The sequence below is a fragment of the Apium graveolens genome, chromosome 4 (assembly GCF_009905375.1).
Source record: "Apium graveolens cultivar Ventura chromosome 4, ASM990537v1, whole genome shotgun sequence".
Lineage (NCBI taxonomy): Eukaryota > Viridiplantae > Streptophyta > Magnoliopsida > Apiales > Apiaceae > Apium > Apium graveolens.
Genome location: NC_133650.1, coordinates 194,470,804 through 194,481,621, shown reverse-complemented (window position 1 = coordinate 194,481,621; position 10,818 = coordinate 194,470,804). Strand labels below are relative to the sequence as shown.

Genomic DNA, 10,818 nt, shown 5'->3' with positions numbered 1-10,818 from the left:
CAGCCACTACACAGACCGGTTTACCATTTCTATAGATTTTAGCAATCATTTTCTTTAGCACTGAGTCTCTAGGGTCCTTGAAGAAAGCTATAGACCTTCCAAGCAGCTTCTTATCATCTGGCCTAGGGGTTTCATAGGTTAGGTCCAGTGGATTTTTGTTTGAATTCTTTAAGTAATTTCTTTTTGGTTTAAAAATCACACTGGCCTTTGGAGACTTGATTGATGAGGGTTGACCCCTTTCCATGTTCCCTAGGCTCATTTCATTAGCTGAAATTTGTCTCAATTTGCAGAAGTGAGAAAAGACCTTGTCTTGCTTCTCAATTGGACCAAATTTCTTCTTGATGTTTTCATCAAGCTTCCTCCATTTTGCATCTAGCTCTTGCTCAACTGCTGCAACATCAAGCTTTCCAGATTTCTCATTTTATTCCAACTTAGCAGTTGCTAACTTGATTAGATTAATGCTGTCCAAGACTGGTGGCTTATGGAAAGCAATTGCTGGTACAATTACTTTACTGACTTGAATGTTTAGCACTTTCTCCCCTCACTTGTTGACTCCCCTTGACTAACTGTAACAATTGAATCTTTCTCCCCCTTTTTGTTAACATCAAGTTGAGTGGAGGAAGAAGTTTGTGCAGCCACCAGTTTTTGAAGTAGCTGAGTTTGTTGGGCTTGATGTAGATGTATTTGGGTAATTGAGGTTTCCAGAGTTTGGAGTCTTTTGTCTAAGGAGTCCACTTTGGTGTCTAGATGATAGTTTTTCCTAAGTTATCTATTGATGTCTAGCATGGTTGTGTCAAGAAACTTGGCATCCAATCTTTCAGCAACGTCCTTTTTGACCTGAGCAATTTCTGTTTTCAGTGCAGTTACATCTAGATTGTGTTGAAGAGATTGGATTTGGTGTAGTTGAAGAGAGTCTAGACGTACTTGAAGAAGTTTCTTGGTGTTGACATTTGTGGTGGCTTGAACAACTGTCTGAGTTTATTGAATTATGTGAAAGAGAGTGGATTTGAAATGATGTTCATCACATTCTTTGGAAAATACCCAAGATGGAATGTTTGACCTTGAGCTAGGGCCTGCTTCTCCCCTATGTCCATGAACTCTCCTTAATCATCATCTTCATCCCAAAAAATATCCTCAGAACCACGAGTTCCATAATCAACATCATCACTAACTGTGGGTGGCATAGCTGTGATAGCATCCATAGAAGCAATAGTGTGCACCAAGTTGAGTAGCTTCTCAGCCTCCTCATTACCCTGTCCAGCCAAAAGTTGATATATTGTGACAGGATGGGTAAATGTCTCAGCATCCAAAGAGATAGAATCTATGACAGCTTGATATTCTTGCTGAAACAATTTTTCTTTTTCTGCATCACTGACATTCATTGACTCACTAGCAATGGTTTCCATCCTTATCTCTCATGTATCTGCTTTTCTCTCAATTTCTCTTTGTTTTTGTATCAAGGGCTCCCCTTGGCTTCCCACCCTCATACCCTCACCTTCACCTATCAAGGTGGGACTCCACTCACTCACTTTTGCCAAGATAGAAGAAATAGCTTGCATATTTTCACTCTTTTCCTCTCCTTTTGCCTGAGAGCAACTCAGCCTCTCACTCTGTTCACTCCCTTCCCTCAATCCTAAGAGTGATTGTACAACTACTAAATCATTTGCACTTGTGACAATTGTTGAAGTTTGAAGTGGTGCAGCGATGTTCAACGGATGAGGAACATCCGTCGAAATAGTAGTTAAGAGTTTCAACGTATGACTGCTCTTAAGCACATCCGTCGAGATACAATCACTTGTCAATGGATGAACAATATCCGTTAAAATAGCGAAAATAAAAGAGTTTGGAGTAGAGACTACTGTAGAATCTGTGGTGATTGATTTGAGATTTTGCACAGTATTCTCAGTAGAATCAGAAAGAAATGGCAAGTGAGCCAACATATCATCTAAAAGATGATGCTCACTTTCTTGGATTTTTGGCTTCTCCATGAGAGTTAGAGATGGAGAATCAGGAATTGATGTATGAATCATATCAACATCCATAGAATGTGTGGGTGAGTTTGGTGTGATAGGTGCTTCTATTATTAAAGATTTTGGCTGTGACTCCATATTTATTGGAGCCACATTAACCTGACTTTGAGAAGGTGCATGTACTGAGTCTTTGACTGCAGTAGGCACAATGTGTGCACCCCGTGTATCCCCAATTATTTTGGATTTCTTCTTTCTAGCATAAGTTTGGGGTGAACTTGTGTCCCTAACCTTTTTGTCCTGTGCTCTTGGCTGAGAGATTTGTTCAATAGTCACATTCTTTTGGGAGCATGCAGCCAGCAATGAGCTTATATCCTTATTAATCACTACAGTTTGTTGGAAAATTGCAGTGTGGCTAGGTTGGGATTCACTCACCTCTCCAACCTTATTCTTAGAGATTCTTTGATGTTCACCTTGTACCTCACCAGCCTCACTTCCCTTCACACTCCCCTCTTGGCTTTGTGTTGATTTTACAACTAGTTTCTATTGAGAGAAACTAGAGGTTTTGATTCGGGTTTGGAAACCTTTGGTTTTGTGGCTTGGGTAAGCATCTGTTGGGTCATATTCACATATGCCATTGCCACACTTAATGGCAAAGAAGAAGGTGGTTGAGAAATAGTAATAGAGACAGAGATATTTACCTCACTTACCTGAGGCAATTCCATGATTGGCATGTAAATCAGGGGAACCTCACTGTGATGGTTTGCCCTATTCAAGTCAGCAATAACCCTTCTTTCTTGAACCCAACAATCAAGCTTGTTGGTTGGGTTCTCAATAGTGAGATCTTTAGAAACAAAGTTAGCCAGTAACATAAAGAATCTAACATAATATATGTTTTTAGATCTTTTCTTAATGTCTCCTAGCTTAAAACCTAATTCAAACAGAACATACTCACTAAAGTTATGATACTTATCACTAAGCAGCATATATAACATGTTTACAAGTGAATAAGTTACTGCATCAAAATTACTATTTTTCCCAGAAAATACTTAAATAAAAGAATCACAGAGAAAGCTCTACTCCTTTCTGAGGCCTTTTCTCCTGACATCACCTAGCTTGGTGGGGTCAAAAGCATAGCCCATAGAACTGAGCATGGAACTCACATATGTGTCTGTGTATGGGCTTAGTGTATTATTCTCAGGCAATTGAAAACAGGCACGAATTATATCACTGTTTATGCAGTAGTTTTTACCTTTGAGAGAAAAGGTAATGGTTTTGTCACTTGAATTGTAAACAGCAGTGGTCCATATTTCTTCAACCACTTCACAGTAGATAACAGGAGACTCCAGCATAGCATACTTCAGTTTGCAACTTCAAATGAAATACGTCAATTTGTGGTAATCATCAGAAGCAGCAATCTCCTTGTTTACTTATGCAACGAAGTTGTTCTTTTCATACACAAACCCAAATTGGGACATGATCTTGACTACTGGTGCCATTGCTGAGAATGAGAATAGTTTGTAGAGAGAAAAAGATTTTGCTTTTGGAGAATAAATAGTTAGGGAAATTTCTTGAGAAAGATAAAAGTAAAGAATAAAAATGAACTTAGCTTATATACTTTCTCAGAAATAAACTATCAAAAATTAAAAAGTGAAATAAAGTAACCAATCAAATTATCCCAAAATAGCCGTTTAAAAAAATAAAGAAAACTGTCAAAATTCTAAGATTATCCGTTGAAATATACATACAGGCTGTAAGTAAGTTCGACAGATCATACTCAAAATCAACGGCTAAGAAAGAGTGTAATTCGACAGATATTGGTAAAAGTAGCCAGAGTAAGAGTTGACACTTCGGCGGATGTTATAATCCAACGGATATTCATTTTCAACGGATAATAAACATCCGTTGAGATACAAATTCTGACTTAGTAAAAATTTTATCTTAGAAAGGGAATATCAACTTTTACTCTGGTTGCATTACAAATTGCTTAGACATCTAAATAGATTAAGAGTAATTAAGCATACCTAACTCATTTACCAACCTAGTGAAGGTGGATTCACCAAGTAGCTTGGTAAAGACGTTTGCAAGTTATTTTTCACTTGGAACAAAATGAAGTTCCACAGTACCATTCATAATATGCTCTCTAATGAAGTGGTACTTGATGTCAATGTGCTTGGTCCTTGAATGTTGTACTGGATTCTCAGTGATGGCAATAACACTTGTGTTATAACAGAAAATAGGAATATTATTCACCTGAAGACCATAGTCTAACAGTTGATTTTTCATCCATAAATTCTGTGCACAACAACTACCAGCAATAATATATTCAGCTTCAGCTATAGAAGTAGAAACTAAATTTTATTCTTTACTGAACCAGGATACTAGCTTGTGATAAGTGGCATTTTATACCACTTAGAACGTCTTAAAATGGCTTAAATTGGTGTCTTGAAATCAAGTATTTTGTGTATTTGATGCGTTTTTCTAGTGTTTATGCATTTCAGGGTATTAGTTGCATTTCGGAGGAGGAATCATCAAGAATAAGCCTTGGCATGTGTTCACCATTGCGAGAGGAAAAGAACGGGCAGATTACGGCGAAGAAACGGAGCAAACCTGGAAATTTTCCAGTAGGGTCCTGCGCGCCCGCGCAGCAATGCTGAGCGGCCGCGCAGCAGCCTTGCGCGCCCGCGCAGAAATGCTGAGCGGCCGCGCAGGGTCGGGGAAAAAGATATATTATTTTAGACTTCTACTTCTGTTTAGCTTCCAACTTCTATGTAATCTGAGTTTTATGGGACTATTATATAAGTAGATTTGAGACGTTTTTCACAGAGTATTAAGAGGAGATTATGTTTTAGATTGTGTTTTGCAAGAAGCGAAGGAGATAAGGAAGAAGACCGATTTAGCACACAACAACGAAGAGGAAGCATATATTCTTGTGATTCTTGTTTCGTTGTAACATTGGATGCTAGTTTTCTTGCTTTGACTTATTTACTCTTGTGAGGTACTCTGTTTTAATATAATCAGTTTAGTTGTTATTTTCTTGTGTTTGTTTATCATGATTTTATATGAACCCATGATGGCGATAAGTTCTATTATGGGCTAATCGTGATCATGGGGTTGCAACGGATTTATTATGAAATTCTTTAGTTAATTGTTTAATACTTTAGTGTGTGATGATTGCATGATATCTAGTATTGGTTGTGCGTATTTGTCTTATGTGCGTCGCGAACATATAAGATAGGGTGTTAATCTCTTGTGAAGCGACGGTGGATCTTCAGATTTAGAACTTGCCATGTTAGCATAGGTTCATGTACGTTGTGCATGATTAGTGGGTAACTCTAACAATTTTATTTGCCTTATGTAATCAAAAGGAATGACTTGTTCTTAAATCGTTGTGTTGTCAATTTCTGTAGACATATAGGAACTCAACATAATTGATGACTATTCAACTTCTATCTTAATTGTGGATGTTTGGTAGAATGGTATTAGTACAATGAAAGTTGGCTTTTATCAGTTTCGTGTTATTCGATTAATATCATCACTGTCACATGCTAAAGGTAATAACAATGGCTATAGAAGGAAGTAATAATGAAGTTGTGATCTCATGAGTATTTTATTATTGATAAATTGAAGTGTTAGTTAAGTGGTTAATTAAGTAGTTAATTATAGTTAATATTTAATCAACAATTTTAAGTGTTATCTTAACATTGAGAAGTAATCATACATTGGTGAGTGAGTTTAATTAGACAATAAATTAGTCTGAGTCTCTGAGGGAACGAACTAGAAAGTATTCTATATTACTTGCGAACGCGTATACTTGCGTGAATATTAGTGCGTGATTTCGCCCTAATAAGTTTTTGGCGCCGCTGCCGGGGACTCGGCGTAATTGTTTAGTTTATGTACTTACCATCATTGGTCATTAGGACTCAGTGATTAGGACGTAGTAGTTAATTACTCTTTTCGGTTGTGTTTCAGGTACTTTAGCAAACGTTTATGCAAACTCGTTCTCGTGCTCGCAAGAGGACCTTAGATACAGCTGAGGAGAAAGACGAAGTTCTTGATACACCGGAGAAGTTAGATTTTGAGGATTCGGATTCAGGAACTGAGCAGAAAGAACCAGTAAACATGGGAGATCGTATTGTTCAAGCTGATCCAGCTCTTATAGATTTTTCTCGGCCTAAAATTGATGACATTCAGTCAAGCATCCTTCATCCGGCTATTCAAGCTAACACCTTTGAGATCAAGCCGGGCACTATTCAGATGGTGCAGAATTCTGTTTCTTTTGGAGGAGCGGCAACTGAAGACCCCAACATGCACATAAGGAATTTTGTCGAGATCTGCAACACTTTTAAGTATAATGGCGTGACTGATGAGGCTATCAAGTTGAGGCTTTTCCCATTCTCACTGAGGGATAAAGTTAAAGACTGGTTACATTCTGAACCAGCTGGGTCAATCACTACGTGGCAAGATCTTGCGCAAAAGTTTCTGGTGAAGTTTTATCCAATGGCAAAGACTGCTGCTATGAGGAGTGCTCTTACTCAATTTGCGCAGCAACCTACAGAATCTATGTGCGAGGCTTGGGAACGCTACAAGGAAATGTTGAGAAAATGTCCACATCATGGAATGCCGGATTGGATGGTAATCACTGGTTTTTATAATGGTTTAGGGGCCCAATCTCGGCCCATGCTCGATGCAGCAGCTGGAGGCGCCTTATGGGCTAAAAGCTATACTGAGGCGTATAATCTTATCGAGACGATGGCTGCAAATGAGCATCAAAACCCAACTCAGAGGATGACGTCAGGCAAGGTAGCAGGTATTCTGGAAGTTGATGCAGCCACCGCTATTGCAGCCCAGCTCCAAGCGCTATCAATGAAGGTTGATTCTCTGGCTACGTATGGAGTTAATCAAATAGCTATTGTTTGTGAGCTTTGTGCAGGTTCTCATGCTACGGATCAGTGTTCTCTTGTCAATGAATCTGTTCAGTATGTGAATAATTATCAGTGACAACAGCAGCCTGTGCCAGCGACCTATCATCCTAACAACAGAAATCATCCAAATTTCAGCTGGGGTAATAATCAGAATGCTATTCAGCCACCATATCAGCAAGGAGTGAGTAAACAGTTTAACCCACCTGGATTCCAGCAACCACAGCAGTATGCTACAAGACAATCATATCCTCAACAGGGAAGTGCAGCTGCACCTACTAGTGCTGATTTTGAGGAACTTAAGTTGTTGTGCAAGAGTCAGGCGGTTTCTATCAAGACCTTGGAAAATCAAATCGGTCAATTAGCCAATGCAGTGCTCAATCGTCAACCTCGCACTCTTCCCAGTGACACGGAAGTACCAGGCAGGAAGGAAGCCAAAGAGCAAGTCAAGGCTATTACCTTAAGGTCTAGAAAAGTAGCTGATGCTGAAAAGGCAAAAGAAGTCGAAGCTGAAGTTAGGGATGAAGAATCTAATCAAAAGGAGAAAGCGGCGGAACCAAGGAAGACTACTGTTGAACACACTCTGCCTGAGGCTAATACAGGGGAGAAACAGCTCTATCCTCCACCATCTTTTCCTAAGAGATTGCAGCAACAAAAGCTGGATAGACAGTTCGGGAAGTTTCTGGAGGTGTTCAAGAAACTTCACATCAATATACCTTTCGCTGAGGCTCTGGAATAAATGCCTAGTTATGCGAAGTTTATAAAGACTATTCTTTCAAGGAAGGTGAAACTGGATGACCTTGAAACCGTTGCTCTCACGGAAGAATGCAGCGCTGTTCTGCAGCAAAAGTTACCACCAAAACTGAAAGATCCAGGAAGCTTCACCATTCCTTGCACCATTGGAAATCTAACTTATGACAAGTGCCTTTGTGATTTGGGAGCAAGCATTAATCTGATGCCCTTGTCGATCTTTAAAAAGCTGGATCTGCCTGATCCAAAACCCACATACATGTCGCTACAATTGGCGGACCGTTCCATTACTTACCCAAGGGGCATAGTTGAAGATGTGCTCGTCAAGGTGGATAAGCTCTTCTTTCCTGCAGATTTTGTTATTCTGGATTTTGAGGAAGATAAGAAGATTCCCATAATCTTGGGGAGGCCTTTTTTGGCTACTGGCCGTACCTTGATAGATGTGCAAAAAGGGGAACTTACTATGCGGGTCCAAGATCAGGATGTGACCTTCAACGTATTCAAGGCAATGAAATTCCCTACAGAAGATGAGGAGTGTTTAAAAGTGGATGTGATTGATTCCGCAGTTACTTCGGAACTCGATCACATGCTAATGTCTGATGCATTGGAAAAGGCCTTAGTGGGGGATTTTGACAGTGATGATGAAGATAGCAACGAGCAATTACAATATCTGAACGCTTCTCCATGGAAGCGAAAGCTCGACATACCATTTGAATCTCTTGGTCCTTCTGACCTTAAGAATGCTGAAGGGAAGCTCAAACCATCAATAGAGGAAGCACCTACCTTGGAGCTCAAACCATTACCTGAACACTTGAGGTATGCTTTTTTAGGTGATTCATCTACGTTACCTGTTATTATTTCAGCTGACCTTTCAGGTAGTGAGTAAGACAAGCTCTTAAGGATTTTGAGAGAATTCAAATCGGCTATAGGATGGACCATAGCAGAAATCAAGGGGATAAGTCCTTCATATTGTATGCATAAAATTCTGTTAGAGGAAGGTAGTAAGCCAACTGTGGAACAGCAGCGAAGACTAAACCCGATCATGAAGGAGGTGGTGAAGAAAGAAATTCTGAAATGGCTAGATGCAGGCATCATTTATCCTATTTCTGACAGCTCGTGGGTGAGCCCCGTGCAATGTGTACCTAAGAAAGGAGGTATCACTGTGGTCGCAAATGAAAAGAATGAGCTCATCCCTACTCGAACAGTTACAGGATGGAGAGTATGCATGGATTATAGAAAATTGAACAAAGCCACAAGGAAGGATCACTTCCCTCTTCCATTCATTGATCAAATGCTTGACAGATTGGCGGGACATGAGTATTTTTGTCTTCTGGATGGTTATTCCGGGTATAATCAGATTTGTATTGCACCAGAGGATCAGGAAAAGACTACCTTCACTTGTCCATTTGGCACATTTGCTTTTCGTAGAGTTTCGTTTGGGTTATGTGGCGCCCCGGCCACCTTTCAGAGATGTATGATGGCTATATTCTCTGACATGATTGGAAATAATGTCGAAGTGTTCATGGATGACTTCTCCGTCTTTGGACACTCATATGATGAATGTTTGAATAATCTGCGCGCCGTACTCAAAAGATGCGTGGAAACTAATTTGGTGCTTAATTGGGAGAAATGTCATTTTATGGTGCGTGAAGGCATTATCCTTGGGCATAAGGTCTCTAGCAAAGGTCTGGAGGTGGATAAGGCCAAGGTGGGAGTCATTGAAAATCTTCCCCCACCTAATTCGGTGAAAGGAATCCGTAGTTTTCTCGGTCATGCGGGTTTTTATCGGCGATTCATCAAGGACTTTTCAAAGATATCTAAGCCGTTGTGCAATTTACTTGAGAAAGATGTGCCTTTCAAATTTGATGATGAATGTTTGGCAGCATTCGAGACTCTCAAGGAGAGTTTGATCACGGCACCAGTTATTACAACACCAGATTGGACAGAACCGTTTGAGATGATGTGTGATGCGAGTGACTATGCGGTAGGTGCAGTTCTGGGATAGCGCAAGAAAAATCTCTTCCATGTGGTCTACTATGCGAGTAAAACTTTAAATGGGGCCCAATTGAACTACACCACTACTGAGAAGGAGCTTTTGGCTATAGTCTTTGGCTTTGAGAAATTTCGATCTTATCTGCTTGGTACGAAAGTGACAGTATTCACTGATCATGCAGCTATTCGCTATCTGGTTTCTAAGAAGGATTCGAAGCCGAGACTCATTCGTTGGGTGCTTTTACTTCAAGAATTTGAGTTAGAGATCAAAGATAGAAAAGGTACTGAGAATCAAGTAGCTGACCATCTCTCTAGGTTGGAGAATCCCGATTCTACTTCACAAGATAGAACGTTAATCAATGAATCTTTTCCGAATGAGCAGTTGTTTGCAATTCAGGAGGAAGAACCATGGTTTGCAGATATTGTAAACTATCTTGTCAGCAATATAATGCCTCCTAATTTGACATCCGCACAAAAGAAGAAGTTTCTGCATGAGGTGAAGTGGTATATGTGGGATGAACCATATTTGTTTAGACAGGGAGCTGACCAGATCATCAGGAGATGTATCCCGTTCTGTGAGACGGAGGGGATATTACGAGACTGCCATTCCACGGTTTATGGTGGACACTATGGAGGTGAGAAGACGGCAGCTCGTATTCTGCAAGCAGGTTTTTTCTGGCCTACCTTGTTCAAGGATGCTCATCAGTTTGTTTTAAGGTGTGATCGTTGCCAAAGAGTGGGAAATTTGTCAAGGAAGGATGAGATGCCATTAAATGTGATGCTTGAAGTCGAGGTCTTTGATGTATGGGGAATCGATTTCATGGGGCCTTTTATCTCATCTTGCATTAATCAGTACATCTTGCTGGCAGTCGATTATGTCTCAAAATGGGTCGAAGTTAAAGCTTTACCGACAAATGATGCAAAGGCAGTGCTAAATTTTCTTCATAAGCAAATTTTCACAAGGTTTGGAACACCTCGGGTAATCATAAGTGATGAAGGATCGCATTTTTGCAACCGTAAGTTCACTTCTATGATGCAGCGTTATAATGTGAATCATCGAGTAGCTACTGCCTATCATCCGCAAACAAATTGTCAAGCGGAAGTGTCTAACAGAGAGATAAAGCGCATTCTAGAGAAGGTTGTTTGTCCGTCAAGGAAGGATTGGTCTTTAAAGCTCGATGAAGCTG

The 10,818-nt window shown here is 40.0% G+C and overlaps 1 non-coding gene across 1 annotated transcript; it reads right to left on the bottom strand.

Annotated features, from left to right (window-relative positions):
* Window positions 1-6,482: 6,482 nt before the first annotated feature.
* LOC141722225 (small nucleolar RNA R71) lies at window positions 6,483-6,589 on the bottom strand. The gene has a single exon (XR_012575246.1). It is a non-coding gene; the product is annotated as a small nucleolar RNA R71 (small nucleolar RNA).
* Window positions 6,590-10,818: the final 4,229 nt, after the last annotated feature.